The sequence below is a fragment of the Aythya marila genome (assembly GCF_965140915.1).
Source record: "Aythya marila genome assembly, chromosome: 3".
NCBI lineage: Eukaryota > Metazoa > Chordata > Aves > Anseriformes > Anatidae > Aythya > Aythya marila.
Window position 1 is genome coordinate 34,661,543 of NC_139044.1, and position 22,269 is coordinate 34,683,811.

The 22,269-nt window shown below is 38.7% G+C and overlaps 1 long non-coding RNA gene across 1 annotated transcript; it reads left to right on the top strand.

The window, feature by feature from the left end:
• Positions 1-393: 393 nt before the first annotated feature.
• Positions 394-16,511, top strand: LOC309877216. Its single transcript, XR_014317334.1, has 3 exons — positions 394-510; positions 7,637-7,721; positions 16,398-16,511. It is a non-coding gene; the product is annotated as an uncharacterized lncRNA (long non-coding RNA).
• The last annotated feature ends 5,758 nt before the right edge of the window (positions 16,512-22,269 follow it).

Sequence of the window (22,269 nt, forward strand, 5' to 3'; positions counted from 1 at the left end):
GAAGCAAATGTATTTCTCCAAAAATAGTGCTTCAGAATAGGAGAATCAGAAAACAGCAAGCATTTCACTGAAAAACTAACTGCCTGTAATTCTTTCAGTTTTTTGTTCTCCTTTTGGTCTACAGAGGAACCTATTTCCTCTGTTGGAAGGAACTCTGTTTACGCAGGGTTCGGGTACAAGTCTTTCATGCCTCTAAAACCCTCCACATCTTATAGACAGACAGGTGTCATACTGTCTTCTCAGACACTTTTTATCCTTGATGTAAAGCAAATCTCACTCAACCCTTTGCAGACCTCTGAACTGTCAAAGGTCTGGAACAAAGAGACACCCCGGTAATTGCATCACGTGAGTGGGGAGGAGGTTGGAGGGAGTCATCACTTGAGAATGCATGCCCGCATGTCAGCTCCTATACGGGATCTGGCACTGGACATGTTAGATCACGCACGGAGGAGATGCACAGGGTACACTGCTGCTGGCAGATGCATGCTGCTAAGCCGGGTTGCTTTGAAGGTAAGTCCTGGCAGGGTCTCTTCCACCTGCACCAGTTCTGGTCTCATTTACGCATGGGGGTGCCACCAGGAGGGATGAGCACAGTGGAGGAACAGCAGCAGAAGCAAATCTCACCCTAAACACCTCAGGCTCAGCAGGGCTCCTCTTGCCATCTAACAGTGGATCAGGTCACTGCCATCACAGTCACAGAAATAATGACCAAGGTTGACTGTTCCTTTAGAAAATGTAGAGATTTCATTTTGGCATGGACTGAAACACATATCTTTGATGTTATTTTACTTGCCAAATAGCTGTAACCTCTCAGCCTTCAGTTTCTTTTTACCAGATCAACCCAACACCTTCTCTAATACCCTGAATATGCTGTTTTGTATCTTACTGTTGTAAGGCTAGTCTATTTGTGCTAGAATAGAGTTCTCTTCATGAGAAACTTACCATACAGGTTACTAAATTCCATGTGGCTTCCTCACAAAGCAAATATTCTTGCCCTTTCCCTAGAAAAACATTGAAACTGTCAAGGGATTAGTGTACATTAAAGAAGAAAAAAAATGTAGTGAGAAGGTTGGAGAACACAGGCACTCTTTGGGTTCCTGTGGGGCAGAGCCAGAGTACTGAAGAACACTTCTCTTCAGGCTCAAACACATAAACTGTGGCTCTCTGTACTCTCAAAGTTGTGTCAGTAATTGCAGAAGTGTGGAAAGGGAGAGGAAATCTGATGGTGTAAGCCAAAGGAAGGAGAGGCACTGAGATGAACAGTGCCTCTTCAACCAGCAAGAAAAAGAGGAACCACCAGCTCTGTTTCTGTGCTCACAGGATGCTCCTCCCAACCTCAACTTCATTTAAACTCTTTTTTTTTTTTTTTTTCCAGAGTTACACATATCCAAAGAGAGGATTTATTTGTGCCACAGAAAAGACAGAGAACCCCTGCAGTCAGGAAGGGAGGGACATGAGAAATAGCTGAGTTTCGTTACCCCACATTTTGCTTTGAATTTGATTAAATCCATGTACATTCAGAACCAGAGTTTTGGAGCAGGCCCATCTCTGTTCTCAACTCACTTAGACTTTGTTGTTATGGACAGTTTATCAAACAATACTGTGTGCAAGATATCTTCAAGGTAAAAATCATAGAAACAAAGATTATCCCAAGCTGGAATGAACACACAAGGATCATCATGTCCTACTCCTATGTGTAGAAATGTAGAAAAATGAGTTGAAAATGCTGTTAATAATTTCATTGTTTAAAACACTTTAAATAATATGGTTAAGAAAGCTTAACCATGGTTAAAAAGAATTTAACCATGTAGTTTTGCACACTGGTACAGATAACCATGTCTTAAGCTCAAGCACTCTTATGTTAAAGGGGTTAAAACAAGCAGGAGTTGTCAGGAACTCTTTAGTTGTGGACAGAATGTATTTCATCAAGTGAAAAGGAGTACAAAGTAATTAAGGGCTGAAAAAGCTTTTACTCTGCTCTGAGTTGCAAATAGAGCAAAATTTTCCCCAAAAATATACTGTCAGAAGCTCTTTGAAGGAATATAACAGAAATGAAATTACTAAATACTTTTATACCTTTTATATATTGATCCTAAAATAATTTATAAGCATTATTTAGCACAAACTACAGCTTTGTGTTATGTGAGTGCATTTTCCCTAGGTCACGAGACTGAGAAAAAGAAAAACAACAACAACAACAAAAACAGTACAACAAAAGTGGACAGGAAAGGGGAAGCAAGAGAAGGACTGTGAGAAAAAGGCCAGGGAATCCATCAGGACTGGGGCCTGTTCGTGCTGGATGATATTCTCTGTCACCATCATTCTCACTAATTTACCTCAACAGCATGATGTCAGGTTACATATTGTTATGACTCTATACAATATCTTTTTTTAGACTGTTAGCTGCCTTCTCTTTGAATGCTCACCAGGTTTACTCAGGGGGGTATTAATGTCCCCCCTCAGAGAAGCCCAAGCTGTATTATCATGCTCTAGGAATAGTTTCTGAACTCAGTTCCAGTTGCTGCTTAGGTACTGTAATAGGCTGTGTCTGTCAAGCCATCCCTTTTAACTTTCCCAAGCAGTGAATGTTTGTGCAGGCTTTTACATGTAAAATCTCAAGAGAGATTACTTCAGTTTCAGTCTTGCCACAAGAACCTTCCATATAGGAGATATATGGGTCTTTTCATATGGGAGAAAAATTAATAAAGGGAACATTGTAACTAAGGAGATGTTGTGAGATGAGCGACCTTTAAAGGCTCTCTCTGATAAACCAGGGAAATGATTGCCGACCACTTGTTGCTCTGGGAAAGATGTTCTGAGTTTCCCCACCCAATAAAGGCTGGGTCCGAATATTTGTTGTCAGTTGCTAGAGAGCCTGTAACTTGACATAATCATGCGCTGATGTCAGGGCTTCATGGCTAATACTGAGCTAAGATCTTGCCAGCATTTATAGTTAACCTGTTTGTACTACAGATTGATAGCACGAAGCAAACTTAAGTCAATGTTTACCTCTACTGTTAAAGGCAAGGAGAGAGAGGACAGTTGGTGGCTCAAAGAGGGCTTGATAGCCAAAGACTAGTGTCCTTGTAAATCTGATAAATAACAGACAGTCCAAATTTTTGTAAGAGCTCCAAGGTTTCCTGTGGGATTCCTTTAGATAAGAATTTGAAGGGCACTGGTCACTTCTGAAGGTACATTCCCCTCTCAAGGTCCAGCATATGAGGAGAAACAACACTTTAAAAAAAAAAAAAAAAAAAGAGATAAAGGATTTGGCCCCTCATTGCATAGGGATGGGTTCTCTACAGTCTCTACAGTAGAAGAAGCATGTCATCAGTGGACGTGTAAAGCAAGAGGAACAACTAAATGTGATAGTGGTGAGTAGAAACATAAAAAGCAATGGAACTGGGAGGAAAACAAAACAAAAAAAATAAAATAATAATACAAAATAAACAAAACAAAACACTGAAATATATAGCCTCCTCACTCAGAATCATGCCCTAAATACACAGTACTGTCTGAAAGTCGTGTGTGTAGTAAAGTATTTAACCACACTTACTGCACACTTAAATACTTTCCAGATCCAGCATAATATCCTTTAATAGGAAAGAGATGCCAATCCTGAACCTGCGATCAGAGCTCAGGGTGATTGTCTTAGAGAAGCTTCCTGAAACCTTCTTGCCTCAGGTTCAAAGACTGATCAAATGTTTAGGCTCAAACTAATCAAGTTTAGTACATTCTTGACAGATTATTTTCTCTCTTTCATAGCTCTCCCCTGAGGTATATTAGTCATAAACTCAGAAGAACACCTACATTGCATCCACACTATTTGAGGTAGATATTAAAATTGTCCCCCACCTGAGCACATCAACCTAGTAACTGTTCAATTAGTTATCCAATTTACATGTGTAGATCAATTTTGCATTCATAGATGGATGAGCATGTGTATTTAGGAGGGGAATCTGAAAACAGTTCTATTACATTCATTTCACCTAACAAGATTTTATCATGTTAATTTATAATCCTATGTGTTTATATAAAGTGCTTTTATATATATATATATACAACTAGACAGTTTTTTTCTGTGTTCACTTTACTCCTGAAGCTGTAACAGTGCTTAGCCAATTGAGAATTTGATGGTAGAGAGATGTACAAGACAGTCTTTGCTTGTCACATCTTGGGAAAGTGATTGGGGCAGCAAGACTGGCAACTTTTACAAACTCTGCTGTCCTGTGAAAATGGTTGCTTCCATACGCTGGGTGTTTGCATTTCAGTTCACTCATCACTGCAACTTTTACTCTTTTTTTTTTTTTTTTTTTTTTTTTATACAAATGTTCAGGTTATGCAATGCACTGTTCAGATTTTATATTGTCAGAGTTTAGAAAGGAAATGTGTGACCAGTCCCACTGGCCACTTACTGGCACTGAGTTGTTAGCAAAGCATTGCATGTGTGCTGAGTTTCTGGCACCAATTTTTTGCATTATTTTTTTTAGAGAACAGACAAACGCAGTTCTGACTTTTACAGCCAAATGTAGGAAAATAAGATGGCTTAACATTTGAAACTGCCAACTCATTGGCAGTACTAACAGTTGATGTAGTACTGATGTAGTGATGAAAGTACTTTTGTGTGATCAGGCCAGGATAAAATTGGGTGGTTACTATAACTGACAATTCACTTAGAAAATTCAACAGTCATTGATGCCTCATGGACACAGGCACTTCCCTACAGTCAGATGCTCTAATTACAATCTTCTGTTTACAAAGAAGACCCCCAATATTATTTTCATTTTCTACATGGCTAAGAGGTATTTTTAGAAGTCATCCTACATTCCACGTTTGGTGGTCAGGTTGAAGTTTAGGTAGCAGTAATGGCACACCTAGGCTTTTCAAATTCTTCTTAGGAACCACAGAGCTACTACTAGGAGCTGTGAATATGGCTTTGTCTATATGCCTGTAGGCATGGGTTTATAGATTTATAGATTTAAATATTGCCTGTCAGATAAAGACAATTAGTCAATGTAAGATGTTAGGAATTGATCAAACCACTTGACTAACTCTCCAGTGGCATCTCTCCAGTGTCGATCTGATTTTGGATTAAGGGAAATGTCTTTAAATCTAATTATGTTACCACATGGCTTTTTAAAATCTAAATCTCAGGGATTCCCAGCAAATGTTGGGAAAATATAAAAAGATCTACAAAAAGTCCTTCAATCATAACCCCAGAAACATTTCAGTACTTTTTCCTTTTAGAAAAAAAGGCAAAAGTACGCCCCCCAAATTCATGGATCCTCTTTGCACACACATACACATAATAACAGAAATTTAGGAAAGATAAAATTTAGAAAAAAATAAAAATGTACCAGTGAGCAGACACCCAGTGTAGCACTTCAGCCAACTAGGAAAAGGAAACTTGATTAACTGAGGTGATGAGGGCTCTTTTCTGCCTCCTAAGAACACATTTTCATGGTTTGCAAATTTCCAATTCTAACACCCTAGAAGGTGTTAGGAGTCAAAAAAGTCTTTGCTAAAGACATTATGTTTCCTTTCCTCCTATCTTCTCACATCATTTAATCAGAGACTGATGCCAGTAATTCAAATAAACAGAAATAAAAACCTCACTGTAAAACATCCAAGATTTCCAAAGAGTCCTGAAGGTAAATCAGTCATAAAAAAATAAAGTTGACAATTCCACTTGGCTTCAGATTCTCACAAAAAACTAGAGAAACTATTGTTTTCCCTTCGTAGATCACTTTAAGGTCAGGGTATGCTACTTCACTTGAAAATTTCAATTCTAAAAAAGGAATTGTCAAAAAGAGTATTAATCTTGCCCACTGATTATTTCAAAAGGCATGCTGTTATGGGTACTCTCTGTCCTTTTCTGGGTTTTGGCTGCTGCTGGCTGCCCTTGCTTTTATTGCTGGGATATAGCTTTATCATAGGAGCTTGCTGTGTTATAGTGCTGCTTCCTACTGGTGTGCTCTTCTTTAATTTCTTCAGCTACTGTCTAATGTTTATGTCACTTACAATATGTGAATGGAAACTGAAACCAGGACATAAAAGATATTGATACCTTCTTTTATTCCCCTACTTCTTCTTTACTATCACATTTATTTTATTTTGCTATAGAAATGTACTGCATTTGTGTTTACTCTGAAAGAGCTTAAAATTTTGGGAACCCTTAAGGAACTAGGAATGTTTTTTCTGTTTATTTTTTTTTTTTTGAGCAAGTGTTTTTCCATCCAGCACTATCTTCACAACCTCATGATGTCTTTGACAGATGAGATTATTCATTTCACTGTCTCTCCAGTGTGGATTACCTAGGGTATATTGTGATATTTTGGTCATAGGCGTGACTTTTACCAGCACAAACACATAGCTGAAACGTATAGGAAGACTGCAACTGAAAAAAAGTATATATGATGTTCTTCTTTTTCTATGGTATTGACATACTCTGACATAAACACTTCACTACCCATATAACTTCATCCACACTTCAGAAGATAGTTGAAGAAGTACAATTTCTGGGTGAAAACTTGGCCCAAATGGCTTTTTCATAATTTCTTTTAAACCTAGTTGGCTATCCTGGTCAAGGCAAAATTGTGATTCAGTTCCATTACATATATAATTTTGTTTAAGCGTTTTCTTATAAATAAGTGTATTTTAAACCCTGAGTTAATTTCAGATTAAGTGTTCTACTGCATAGGGATTTAGGTAAATGCTTAATAGTTCTGTTGAATCAGAAGCCAGTGAGTTAATGAATCCTTACATGCTTTTATAAGTTCTTCTTTTAGTCTACATATTCTCAGGCTCAAGAACTACTGATGATTCAGCACAATGATTATGACACTTATTTTATACCAGGAGATGCATTGAATGATAGCATACATTTAAAATAGAAGCTGTATTATAAAATCCCCCACTATATGATAGAAGGACAGAATCAAGAAAAGGAGCACCCTTGTACTGGGAAGGTAATGGTCTGAAGACAAACGGAAAACAAGAATCACGTGCAGAGAAATTGTATATATTTGGATTAACCATAAAATCTCTGGGAGGTGACCTGGTACTGAAGGGGAGTGTCATTAGCACCTAAAAGACAATTTTATCTACTCTGACTTCAAAGGAAGAGAACAATGAGAATCTTTTTGAGGGTTACCTTTAATTTTTGATAGTCCTTCTTCCTTGCAAACGATTTTAGGTGATCTTCAAGTAGCAACAGAGTTAAATTAACATGTTGGGATAAACTATGTGAACATGTAAAAGGTGACTGGGAAAATTTAACTGTTGAGAGTAGTGAGAAATCTACAATGTAGAAGGGTTTTATTAGAAAATATATACTCAAAAGACCACAAATATTTCACCAAAATATTTTCAGTGAGTTTTGGATGGAATACAGGCTGGATCCAATGGCAGCATGTGGCTTGCTCAGAATCCAACTAGCAGGTCTGCAAAGCAGTCAAAAACTTGGGCTTACATGTACATGTCTTTAGCTCCATGTCAGCATCACAAGGCTGTTTCTGCAGCTCTGTGTCTCAGGTTTAGCCTCCAGACTCTTCCATATCCCCTGCTATCAGCCCTGCTTTCACATTTTGTTTCAGAACTAATAGTCTAAAAGTTTTCTTTACTCCCTGTCTTCCAGGTCAAGTCTTGACAGAGACCATTTCTGAGTGTTGCTGTTGGAAATATGAAAGTCTGTAAAATGAGGTCTCTCAGCTGGAAAGAACGTAAGGCTCTCAGAAGTGGTGGGTGATCACATTGTGCCACATCAGTATTCCCATTTTAAAAGTATGTGACACCAAATGGTATAAAAAGTGTTAGATGCCAATGGTATGAATAATGTTCTTGGCTGTACCAGTCCTATCTGATTGTGCAGCATAGGAGAAATTTGATATTTGTATATTTAATTTATTTATTGAGTGTAACCCTTTTCTCTTGCAGAATTTATTGCAGCTAACTCTAGTAGAGAGAGATCAAGGGAAACAGGTACTACATATGCAAGTCTAGGCTCTGGTAGATAAAGGGAACAACAATTAAATTAATGAAATGCATGATGATTCAGAAGTTTACTCATTTTCTACTCAACACTTGCTGAAGAACAGCAAGTATAAAGAAAATAATGGGAATTTATCTGTGCTAAGGTCTAAGGATTTGTTCTTAGATACAGAGAAACCATCTCAATCGAAACTAAAGTGCAACAGCTACATCTTTCATCCCAGAAGGGGTGACAGTGAAATCAAGTATGTGGTTATCAGAGCAAGCTGTTGCTGCCACTTCTCAGCTAAGATAGAAAGAAATTTGACCAAAGAAAGCATCCCAGACCACTTAGCTGTAAGCATATACTACTTTTATTGTTCCAGGTGGAAAATGCTCACCATGTGTGGACAGTCTGATTGTGTACACCGATTTGAAATCAACTAGACATATCCAAGCCCTCCACCACCACCACCACCAAAAAAAAAAAAAAAAAAAAAAAAAAAAAAAGAGCAAACAAGGATTTAAGACTTAAGACCTTACTGAAATTTCTCATTTCAGTAAGGAATTAGCATTCTGTGTCCAAAAGTCATTTTATTTTCCCAAACAGAGGAAATAATTTTGCAACTAATGTTCACAAAAATCTAAACATATGTCCTCCCTTGTCCTAACACTTTCCACTTCTTGGAGCAGTTCCTTAAGTAAACCTACATTAACACAGCTATAGGTATGTTAGGCAAGTAAGCCTTATACTGGTATAGAAACTGGTGTTAAACCGATGTAATCTGAGTGGACATAGCATTCTCTATGTTGATTTAGCCTCATTTAATTGCCTACTGCCTTAAGCCAAATCCTTAAAGACACTCTTAACTTCTTACACATTGGGGTATACTCTGTCTAATCATTATGCTTTTCTTTTCTGGAAAGAGGCTAAATCTTCAAATGTACCTCAGGGATTTAGAAGCCTAAGACTCCCTTTAGAAACAGCTTGCATGTCTAGCAGCCTCAGTTAGTTTTTTTTCAAGTTGCTAAAACTTAAGCTTATCTTGAAAATACTATTGGCAGTCTTAAAATGGCATGAGTCTGCACCTGCATTATGCAGCTTAAAGCCTTAGATTAGAAAACAAATCCAAAGTAAATATTTAATTGAGGATAAACAATTAACAGTTCAGAGAGATCAAAGGGAGAATTCACACTTCTGACTATGATTGTTTAAACTTGCCCAGCTGCAGGTTAGGAACAGTGACCACGTCAAGGTTGCCTTCACAGCCAGAAGCGACAGGAACTTTATCATTTAAGCAATCTCAGGTCTCTAGGCATAAGATCTGTGGAGAGACCTGAACTCCATGTTAGCTATACATTTTCCATGCCTGGGGATTTCTAGCATCCCTTTTAATAATGAGCTCCAACCATAAAAGCCAGTGGTGATCACAAATTCTTAAACTGTCAGTTATCTGGTATTTGCACCTCTTGTTGAGGGGAAAAAGCAGAGTGTAGAAGGGGAAAAGATGGCATGCAAGGTGAAACCGAAGTCAAAGAAAGATCTGCAAACACAAAGGCTGAAAAGTCAGCTGCTAATCTACCCTTTAATACAGAGACTCAGGAAAAGTTAGGAATGGTGAGATATCTTCTGGTATTGTCAATACACTGAGAAAGGAAAATGTTAACATGGCTTAAGACTGCCTAATGAGGATAACTCGGCTTCCCTGCCTCATACATCCATTTGATGAATTTAGTATTTTCATCTTCTAACTCACTTGGACATGATGATATCAACTCAAAATCTGAGACACAGATGTACATCATCATACATTCTCTGCTAAACTTAGAGACCTCAAATTTTAACACGAGTAACAACAATTTCAGTATTAATCCTAGCTTTCTGAAAAGCAAGTGTTTTTCAAAAGAGAGAAGATGATTTGGAGAGAAAATATCTAAGTATCTACTTAAGAGACTTAGAAGATATCCTTTATCTGTGTCTTGTTAGTGAAACATGGCCAAAAGTGTCAGGCCTTGCTGATAGACTTGGTGGCCTCACCACAACAACCCTTTATATTCTGTGCTGTGAAGCTTTGGAATTATGTTCAAGGCTCTGGGACAGCTGGGCAATGCTGCTCCAGTCATTGTTCCTCCCCAGTACACTGCCTTGAAAGTATTAACAGCAACAAGCCACTTCTCTGTCAATAGCAAGGGCAATCATACAATAAAATGACTGCTGAAGGTCCAAAAAGCCCCTAATAAATCTGAAAGCAAAGACTAACCTCTGTGTGAAACAGTGTGAAAAGTACAGAAATTATGTGTGTTTTTTTTAAAAAACAGTTCAGAATGGAAAAGTTATGCCTCCAAAGTCATGATTAAAACAAATGTTTGTGTTCTTGTGCATGTTGTACAGTCTTTATTCCTGGTCTCATTCACTCAGCATATATGCCAGCACGAATGAGAAGACACGATAGACAGCTCCCATGTTTCCCTAAGATTACAAAGTCTTACTGCACTAAGGCTCTACTTCACATCCAGCATCACTCTCCTGTCTCATTGCCATGGCTTTTGTGGCTGCAGGTATTCTTTACCTTTCCTTTTATCTTAGGATAGTTGATGTATGTCAGTAACTCTAAGGTTAAAAAAAAAAAAAAAAAAAAAAAAAAAAAAAAGCAGCTTTTAGCACTGAGGACAAGCCCTAAAGGAGATACTGACAAGCAATCTGTCTTGGGGGTAATTTCCAGATGGATCCAGTGCAGAAACCACATTCCTGAAACTAGTAGATGAAAGCATGGCAGCTGACACAGCTTAAATTTGTGACTCAGGCAAATCTGTGTTTACCCAGGTAGGATTAATACTCATACCAGCCAGAACTGCAGTCACTTAGTGCCAACATTAATGGTTCTGGGGTTGTCCATCTAAACTGACTACTTGCTCTGCTGACTGCTATGAATATGCCATTGATTTCTTCATTTATTTAAAAAATGGCAAAACAAACATTCCCAATACAATCTAGGCTTTGACTTGCAGGAGGACTGAGCTGGTTCAGTCAGGTTATGGTAATTTGTCTGTTGACATTATTCTGATGGATAAAATGCCTATTATAAATATGTTTGTTGCTTCTCCTACTCTAGTGGCCCCTAGCCAAAAGTATGGTCTGATTTGGGCTTTAAGAGTTTGTTCTGCAGATGCAGTGCAGCTCCAAACACTTTCTAAGAGAAAATTAATTAGACATACCACTAAGTAGAACAGGGAATCTTAGAAGGTGGAATCTTCCCACAGCTCAGTAGAAGAAATAGGAGACCTGCATCCTTCTGTAGCTGATGAATTCAAAGCCTATTCTGCTGTATGTACCACTAGAAAAGGATGCAAATAGCCCATAGGCCCACAAGCAGCCTTGGCAGTTTCAAAAATAAATAAATAAATAAATAAATAAATAAGCAAATAGTTAGACAGGTAAAAATAGAAATAGTTTAAAGTTATTATCTTTAAACCAGATCATTTCTAAAACAGATCCTTTTGCAGGCATACAAATATTTGTTCTAGCATAAGGAAGAAGAAGGGAATACAAGGCTGGAAAGGAGAGAAGAAGATTAAGACTAAGGCAGCCCAAACTTGAATCATCTCAATGTGCCTGGAACCCTCCTCAGAGTTTCAGCATATGCTTTGAGACCAATGAAAAATGAACTGAGCCTGCACATCGTTATTGAGCTGATCTATCTGTAATTTTAATAGTCATATCAGAGAAGCCAAACCTTATTTATTTCTCAGGGTCCCTGTGTCCTTCAAGTTACATCTATCACTAATGAACACTTCACTCAAAACCCCTTTCCATGTTTCTTTACAAACTGTTTTTAGGATCAAAGATTGCAGCAATAAGATAACACATGGTGACAAAAAGGAACCAGGAAATTCCACCATCTCCTTGACCCCTCTGCTTACTAGTGGGAACCATAAGTAGGGAGGCACTCTGCTGTGCCAGGTACCAAGCAGGTTGTTGAGGTGCTGAAAAGCATGATAAAAAGGATCTGAAACTCTCATGAGAAGAGAGATTGGAAAGGATGGTATTTTCACAGAGTGAAGGATGTACAGGAGAAAAAAAAAAGTATGTGTAATAAGGAAAACAATTTGGAAAAGGGAGACTAAATGAAAGACACAGGAGAGTATCTTTGATCTTATACCCCATTATTCAAGCTACTCTGGAGCAGATGGACTTCCATCTGCCTACTACATGCTTCTTCTGCCTGCATCGTGAAACGCTGGTCTGACCTCTGTCTCAAGTGGGCTGGGACTAGCTGGATGTTCAATCTGATTTCTCGTAGAAATTCCAGTGTTCTTCTAATTGAACAAGGCTCTTCAATCAAGATTCAAATCTGATTGCTGTGGTGATATTTAAACACATGTTTAATGATTTGTTAAACCAGAGGTTATGTTAGTACCTGTTCTGGGCACTGTAGAAGTTGCACCACTCTTAAGAACAGACCTCTGGCTACTCTGGATGGGAAAAGATGCAGGCACATGACTGTTAGCTCTGCCGGTTTGATTAGCATATGTTAACCACTTGGGTGGATGTTTATTTAAAACCATCTGCTCAGTTAATCTGTGTAACTATCTGAAACAACTCCTGAGGTCAGTCTTTTAAACAAAGGGATTGGGCAGATGGTCAGCTTTGCAATGCAGGTGGAACACTAGAGGTTTGAGGAAGCAGATATAATTCCAATATAAACTTGAATTACCCACTTTTCTTGCAGTTGTTGGATTGTTAGAGCTGTTGCATCAGTTCCCAGGCAGTGCTTCTACTAACCCAACCATGTTAATTCGTGCTGCTGGTAAGGTCTACTATCTGAGGCCAATTGTTGGGGTATGTGAATTTGTAAAATAATTTCACTGCTCAGCTTCCAACTACCACCCCAAAGCTAGTGCCTACTGCCCCTTCAGCTGAAAAAAAAACAACAACAGCAACAGCAAAAACAAATCACAGAACTATTTGAGTCCCCTTCTAGAGAATGTTTAAATCTGCTTAATTTGCATTGCTATGTCTGTTATGATGCCTGTGGTCATCTACTGTACCTTAGCTGAAATTAGGTGAAATTAGCCTGTGAAGACTGGTAACTCCTGTTGAGCATGAAAATCACAGGAGAAAAGGACAAGCCTCATATGGATTTTTTGATTACCCTTGAAATCTTACAAGAATGTGGGAGCCAAGGGGAAGGTAAATAGTTAAAAATATTTGTTTGGCAATAAGGTTATCTATTCACAGAAACAGAGAAAACCAGCATAGTTTTTCAGTACTTTCTTTGGTGATCATTTTCATCAGACACCTCTACTAGATGGCTGTCCAAATAATTGGTTTTGTGGCTTGGCAGTTAAATAAAAATCTGGGGGCAAATTCAGCTGGGATCAAACAGAATTCTAATCTGCTTGCCAAACAAAAATTAGAAATTTATTTAATTTGATATGTCATGTTCCAGCTGACACGAAATATTTCATTTGAAGAATTCACACAGAAGTAGAAATATGGAGAGAAAGAGAAGTTCTAGGAACTGCCACTGGGGAGGCAGTTCCCCCTTTATTCCCTGTCTCAAGGGCTGTCCCACTTACAGAGGGTATGAGAGATTCAGATTCAGCTCTGTCCTGTGTCTCCATTACTCATTTGCCAGCTTAGTGGAATAATCAGCACATATGGTTAAAGAGCAGATCTCCAGTTATGTGCTGATGCACCTTTTCTTTGCTTATTCATAGGAGCAAGGACTGGAGCTCCAGTTTTCCAGGGAGTTTATCACTCACCAGGTGGAAGCACATTCCTGGATACTTTTCTGTGGTCTTCCCTTTGTCTTATTTAAATATTTTATGCAAAGCGGAGTTGAGGTACTAATACCTGGGTTTCTCACAGCCCAGACGAATACTCTACTCCCAGGCTGTCAGATAAAAGCGATATTTGTTACATCCTCCTTTATCTTTGTGGTAAAAGAAGAGGAGGATCAGGTTCTGGCCAAGGTATCTAATGATTTCAAACTGAATTTGTAAGTAACCTTAGGATAAATATTCCAAAACACTTTGCTGAAAGTTTGTCTAGCTCCAGTAATTTGTTTGCAAACTCTTGGAGAAAGAATGCCTGCCAGATATATTGTGTGGCATGGGAAAGCTCAAAGGATCCAAGAAGATGGATTGTGGTCAAAACGTTTTAGTTTTAACTTCATTGAATATACGCAGTATATAGTAGCCTGCATGAATACAAGACTGTTACACAAATTAGATATAAAATACATTCATGTGCTTGGAAAGACAAATTTAATGTAAAATCTGCATTAAACTAACTGTTACTAGCCATTTTTGCACTTCAGATGTACAGAGTCATATTTCCTTAAAAAAATATTCACACAAATTTGTTGGAAATACAGTGATTCTAGCCTCTAAAATACAACATCTCTGTACTCCTCATCAACTAAAATAGTCATTTAGCTAAATTAAAATGGAAGAAACTGTATAGAGAAGAAAAATAGAGGAAATCTTTAAGGGGTTACTTGAAAAAGATCTAAGAAGGCATGCTGTCTCATGTGTTGCTGATGATGCACAAAAAGTCTCTGTGGAAAAGTTCAAGACAGTGTCAAGAATGCTGGCATAATTAGATAAATGACCAGTGCCTCTGGGGCATTGATGTTTTGTTACATAGAAAAAATAGACAAGACCATCACATGAATTCACATGTAGTAGGAATGAGTAAAATATCTAATACTTTCTTAATCTCAAAAATCTAAGCCAGGAGACTTTCTAAAATATGCTGATAGATTACAAAATAAGGAGGGAAAAGGGGAGCTTAGAGTGGCTTTCATCTTTTTTACTACTCCCCAAATCAATCAGTCAAGAAAATGAAGTTGTATTTTAGACCACACTAGAAAATGACTGCAGTCTACTGCCACCAACATTAGACACAAGCTGAAACACAAACTTGAAACACAAACTGAAACACAAAAAGTCACCATAAATAAAAAAAAAAAAAAAAGGAAATCCAGTTCATTGGCCAGCCAACATACCTGCTCAGCTACAAGCAAGGAAGCCAAGCAGTTGGCCAGTTCCCAAAGAAGCTGGCCAGGCTGTGAGCCCATCAAGCAGTTATACCATTAGCCAGGCAGCCAACTTGCCTGACTTCTGACAAAAGCTTTCCAAGTAGCATTGTGTCTCCAGGAAACAACAACAATAACAACAAAACCAAGAAGTTAAAAAAAAAGTGAAAAAAAGTTATTTTCTGGAAAATGTGTTTTGGTGGAAAAATTGTGATCAGGTCAAGAGCCAATTCTCTCTGAGGTGCTCCAGCAGACTCCATTGCCTGAGGCCTGGAATCATTACAAAACATTGTGGATGCCAAAAGGGAGGTACACACTGGAAATAAGGTCCATAGTGTTGAAGGACCGACCCATGAGGTGAGACAGTAGTAGGATTCAAAAGGTTAGCCACAGATGAACAGAAGCCTACCCTCCCTGTAACGGTACTCCACTAAATAAGGAAATACTGTTGCTCATATTCTCATTACCAGCTACTGCTTTTACTCATGGGACTAAAGCACTTGGGAAATTTTGTCTCTAAATTTACATTCTTGCACATGCAATGGAAAGAAAATAAAGAAAAAAAATATTTGCTAATATTTACAAACATATAAATGGTATGTTTGATATAGATCAGGAGTACACCAAGAATCACATATGTCAGGCATAGATGACTGCCACCGCAGTCCAAGAGCTGGACATTTTATTGCTGTAAAACAAACCCTGTATTATTACTTACCCTTGGCTTGCACACTTGTGTGTCCTGCATTGACCCTCACTGGGGTGAGTGTTGGATATAAAGCTTCTTTTCTTGTTGGCTTCACTGTCATCTCTTTCTAAATGTTCCTTTTATGGTGATTTTCATAACATCATAAAGATCTAAGAGCTCTCACAAGACCTTTATGGGACTTGATAGCAAGAAATAAAAGGGGCCATTGAACTGTGATGGACTACTTATGGGCCTTGAGTACCTTGTGCACTTCCACCGACAGAAGCCAGCAGGAATATACAGCAGAGAGAAGACATTTTCTTTGCAGCACAAATCACACAACCATGACAAGTTAGACACTAAAGAGCACTGCATTACTGAGAAATAGAAACTGTAGATTTAAAGAAACTCTTCACAAGTGCTAAATATTATTCCTGCCCTGATCAGAATTCACAAATCCTGCCAGATAACCAAAGGCCATCCAGTTTCCAGGTCCCAGAGGGTCTGGAGTTGGCATTGGAGCTTTCATTTTAGCCAGGGCAGACCTTGGCAGTATCCCCATTTTCATAGTTGTGTAATAGAAATATTTTGCATTCTTCTTCCACCTTTTATCAGTGGATTGATCTCCTCTAAAGATAGTAATGAATCAATGTTCATAACGCCAATGTAAACTGGGATTTGTTTTCTGTGTTCTGCAGATGGGAAAGAGTGAAGAACAAAGATGATGCAACTTATTTAAAGAAGGCTTGGGAGAGTGAGACAAAGAATTCAGATCTGATATCCAAACCACTGCCTTAAATTTTCTGTCAATAATCTTCCAACTTCATGCTATGCAATAAACATTCAAGCTGGGCATAAATACAAAGAAAAGCTGCAGCTGTTTTTAAAAATGGGTGCCTAAGCTCATGTGTTCATAGATAGACATGAATAAATAGCTAAATGTTCAGGACATCTTTAGGCATGTGATTTCACTATATCTGTGTATTTTTTGATTTTTTATTTCTCATTTTATAATAAACACTTCTATGTGGGTATACTGTATGAAACTATTACTGAAAAGAAAAAGGTACTCTACAGAGTACCTGTGCATGTAGCAGCATTTAGGCAGCAAAAATTGCTCATCATGGGAACACTGAGGTTAGGAAAGCAGGTCAACAATAAGTTGTTTCACCTATGGCAAGGAACAAGTTGTCTCTTTTTGGCCTAGAGAGCATCACACAGTAATGATACAGTTTCTGGGCAAAAGAAAACAACAGGGAAAATAAGCATAATTTTTTCTTCAGATACTTGTCTTTCTAGAGTACTTTAGTCCAGATTTTTTTTTATTTTTTTATTTTTTAATTTTTGCTCATGTCTATTTTTTCTTTTAGGTCTCACTATTTAGCTTTCAGGATAATATTTCCTAAAGAGTTACTATTCAGCTCATTTTTACTAATCAAGCCTTTCTAGTGCTTTTGATTTAAAATCCTGAAATATCTCTTTTAACAGTATGTTTAAAGCTCATAGTCATAACATAGGAATATCTCCAGACCATAACGGAGACAAGATATATATACCTGACTTTAATCCTATTGCCATGCAGCAGTTTTCTTTCCATGGCAGTCTGAAGTGGAGTTTCCTTTAAAAGCCCAGAAAAATATATGCACATTTTTGAAGGTGAACTCCAGGACAGGACATTCAGTGCAGCTGGGCACCGATGAAGTATAATTGGTAAATGCAATTCCAGCCTCACCGTTCATAATGTCTAAAAGAACAAGCAGAAATTTGCCATCCTGTTAGTTAACTGTGGTAGCTAATTGTAGTTCTAGACTATGTATATAGCAAATCCTCATATGGAGAATGTGAGGCTTCATGTTTGAGTTCTTTTTGTCTAAGACCACCAATGGGTTAATTCAAGTGTGCTGGCTAAAAATCCCTGTTGAAAATCAAGGAGTGGGAGGTGGTAGTGACAAAATATATGGTTTCTGTTTTGTCAGGCAAGGTTGTGGGACTACTAAGGGACTTAAGTAGCACAGACAGGAATATGTGATTTCTAACATGCAATTATGAGCTACAACTGTAATGGATCTTTATACAAATCTGGAACAGTGAAAAATATGTCCAGATTTTCCACTGCTTGGTCTTGCATTTGTCAGAGAAATGCTCTTCATAAAGACTAGATTTCTTCTAGCCAAAGTATACAGCAATACTAAGCAAAGACTCTCCCAGATAGATCCCTGTAAATATTCGTTTCATCAGAATGATTATGTCTATGCTTTTGGTTCTGCAAGACACATTTTAATTTTGTTTATCTTAAGGCACATCTATATTAAATAATGGAAAACAGTTCAGCAATTCCTAATTTAGCATGCCCATATGGCTCTGTGCGGAGGACAAATGCTCAAGATAGTTGCTCAGGACCAGAAGCTGAGCAAGTAGGAGCTGAGTAAGCTGCTATGAGAACAAGGCAGTGGCAGAGCCAGGCTGGGAGACCTGGGGTCTCTTGGGAGACCTGAAGGTAGGAGGGTGGAGGAGCTGGAGCCTGAAGGTGGTAATGGAGTGAGCCATAGGAATGTGAGAGATGTGTGATGATGTTTTGGAAGAGGTTGTTGAGGACTGAGATCTGACACAGTTTAACGAGGGATAATTCCTGTGTCCAGAATTCTGGCAGCTGTAAGCACCTGAGTGGTGGCTGAGTGCCTTCCAGACAGCCACAAGCAACAACAGGTCCAGCTCCTTTCCCAGCTCTTTGCTGTGTGCCATGGACATGGTACCCACATAGCTGCATGAAAACTAGTGGTCCCACTGCAGACACCTGAGAAGAGATTTAATCCCATGTGTTCCACTCACAAGCCTCATGACATATGTTGTTCACTTATCTGCAGCTTTTCTGCATTCAGCTGGCTATTTGCTGGATATGTGTGCTTTACCTGCCAGGAATCCAAAGCATTCAGTGGCGTGCCAGCATCTGGGTCATTTCTGCCAAGCTGGAGCTGCCCCTGGCTCTGTTGTTATATCCTGTCTGAACAGCTGCCAGAGCTTTGGTCTTCACATCCTCTTGATCCATCTGAATTCTCAATATTAGTTAGAAAGTGAGCTGAGGGCACATCATCTTGTGCCTCTTTGAAAAGGTCTGTGTGCTTCCTATGCACTATATGATTCTCTTAGTTTCATCCACCAAATAATAGTGGTCTTTATGTGACCACATAAGAATGGCTTGAGAAAGCCATCCTAGTTTAACTTGAAAAGTAAGTTTTGCAGGCAAAGCTGTACCACTGTAGTAGGTGGGCCACTGGACATCTGGACAGAAGCTCTGGGCAGAAAGAGAGGACACACTGGGGAGGATGCGGAAGTATGGAACTCCTAAAACTGAGACATCTAAGCTAGATACTTATGTGTGTGTTATTAGGAAGTCTCTAAAGCATAATTCAGCATGCCAAGGTTGGATGCATTGGTTATGGAATTGATTCCCTGGACAGCATTCCCTCTGGGTGCCTACATGAGGAAACTGTATCAAGTTTTTCATTAGCTAATTATATGAAGGTAATGAGAAAAAAAAATCCACCATGTAGGCAAGTACTTAGACAAATCTTTATCTATTCTTAAATTAACTACCAATATTCTGAAATAAGGTTACCTACTGTACTGGGTCTGGCTGGAATGTTAACTTTCCCGGCAGCAGCCCATACAGTGCTGTACTCTGTACTTGTAGCTGGAACAGCAGTGTTATCACACCAGTGTTGTGTCTACTGCTGAGCAGCAGTGGCACAGCATTGGGCCTTTCTCTAACCCTCCTAGGGGGTGGGCAAAAAGTGAGGAGAGAAACATCACTAGGGCAGCTGACCTAAACCAATCAAAGGGATATTCCATACCATGTGGTTTCACACTCAGCAATAAAAGGTGGAAACAAGAAGAAGAGGGGGGGGTGGGCTCTCGTTGGGAAAACGTTGGTCCTCCTCTCGAACATTGGCTGCGTGCGTTGAGGCCTTGCTTCAAGGACGTGGTCAATCATCGCTCATTTGTGGGAATTAGAGAGTAATTTCTTTCCTGTGCACTTCCATATAGCCTTCATTTATTTTGTTTGTTTGTTTTCCTCCCTTCTTTTTATTTTTCCTTTTCCCCTCCCTTTTCCCCTTTCCCTTTTTATTTCCCCTTAGTTAAATTGTTTAGTTCATGGTAGTCTTTATTTAATTATTATAATTATTTCCCTTTAATTAAATTATCCTTATCTCAACCTGTGAGTTGTACTTTGCTTTACTTCTCCCCCTCCTCATCTAAAAGAGGGGGAGTGAGAGAGCGGTTGTGGGGTTTAGCTGCCCAGCACGGTAAAACCACCACACCTACATAACCTTTTATGTTGGCACAAAATCTCTTTAAGTTATATGAGAGTAGCTTTCTCTTGCAAGCAAACCACGAGTTTCATGTTGCAGTGTAGATGAGTTCCTTTTTTTGGTCTTTTATTGTCATTAGTTTTACATTCTCTTCCTTTACGAGATCCTGTATTATTCTTATTTCCTGATTTAGATTTTAATCTTTGGGGCAGAAATCATGTTTGTGGGTGTTTGTACAGCAGAATCGGGTCTTGCTTTATGGCTGTGGTTTGTAAATGTTACCGCAATATAAATAGTACATTAATCATTAATTATATTGTTGATACATTGCTATGTCCTGAGTGGTGGCACTGTCTATTACTCTTTGGCTCCTCACAGAGATGATGTCAATACATTTCCATAATCAAAACATTTGTCTCAAGTCATGGCTGCACTAGATCCTCCTGGAACAGATTCAGAAACAGGGGCTTTGCATTGTGAACTTCAGATGCTTAAGGTAACATCCATGTCACAGACTGGTAGATTTTTCATAAGGTTAAAAGTACTAGCTGAGGTACGTGCATTAAGTCATGTGCATTTATACACAGTTTGACGCATCTGAGAATCTCCAACTGCTTTGCCAACATTATTTGGCTTCCTACAAGGTACAAAAATGTTATAATCTCAGTTTAATTCCAGGATAAACCAGCAAGTTTTGTCAGCACTGTTACAAAAAAATGAGAAAGTAGATAAACCTGTCTGCATGTTGCTTATAAGAAATGAGTAAATGCTGGACTCTACAAATTGAGTACAGATATATGTCAATTTCTTGTGATAGCTAATGACTAAAGCATTGAGTTTTTTGACCTGAATTGATATGATTGTTGAGGTCATGCTGGAAATTTGTGCATACAAATATATATATATATATAATAATGATAATAATAATAAATAAAACAAAACAAAACAAACCCCCAAACCAACCAACCGACCAAAAACCATCAGATTTCCTAACTCAGTAAATTACAATTCTTGAATTACAGCAACTGATGGTGTGTTCCACAAGAGCATTTAACTATATAAAGAGCAATTTAAGACAATTTCCCAGCTATCTGAGGCAAGTGAGTCAAAGCTTATCCAAACTGCCTAGGGATTAAGACACTCAGCTTGGACTCAGTTTTGTAGTGTTGGCTCCTTAACCTCAACAGGAGGATTGGAGGTGTCAACCAGGAATGTCCTGTGCCTGGTGACTGGCTGTCCTGCAGAAAGGGAGCCCTGGGTTCAATGGCCCTGAGGCTGAGGATGGCCAGAAACTGACTGTGCAAGAGGTAGCTGCTGGAATGGGCTGTTCTACTTCATATGTTTGTGTTGTTTATGTTCAAGTGCATGACTGAGATGTCAAAGCTCAAGAACCAGTTTCAGGTTCTGTCTCACAAAAGCTTCCTCCATAGCTGAGTTAAACTATGAAATTAAGAGACAGAACTTCAGACACATCCTGTTTTTCATGCTTTCTTCTTGCCTGTCTCAGTGCTCTCAGTACTGGAATGCCTGTTGCCAACCTCAAAGTTAAACATTTGTCTCTGCTTGCTTGTTGTGTGGGACACCTAACTCAGCACCAGGGGTTCACTTCCCAGTAGTGGGCACACACATTTTAGGTACCACACATCACAGATCCCTAAAACTTTGTAGAGAGGGTCTTCTAAGATTCCTTAGAACTGACACAGCTCAGGTATCTAAAATCCTGTTTTTATACAGGTCATCTAGAAAGGACTTTAATATACAGAGAAGATGCAGCACTTTAATCACCAGGGAAAGCAAGAAGTAACTGTGGAAGAAATGACTGGACCTTCTGATCAGGGACTCAGAAGACCTTGATTAATGTTATTAGTTCTTGCACAGTAAAGTTATAGGCAAATCTTGTCTCAGTGCCTCAGATGACTACTGCTGTGACCCACAAAAAAGTGTGAAGGATGGGAACAAAGGTCAAAGGCAGAATCAATAGCCTGGGTTATTATAATTCAAGTTAAAAGAACTACTCACACACATGGGGAGAAATTACTGCTAACAAGCCCCCCCTTGTATAAGGCTTCCTAATTTGTCCAGGTACTGTCATATTACAGCAGTTTATTTGCTTCTGGGAACACACTTGGCAAAATCAGTGGTAAATTCTTTGAGCTTTACAGGGAAAAAGGATCTCCACTCTGGAGCTGCGCCTGTCTGACCCTTTCCTTTCTGACTGTCATGATCATCTGCTACTCTCTGTGCCCCAGTAATACTACGT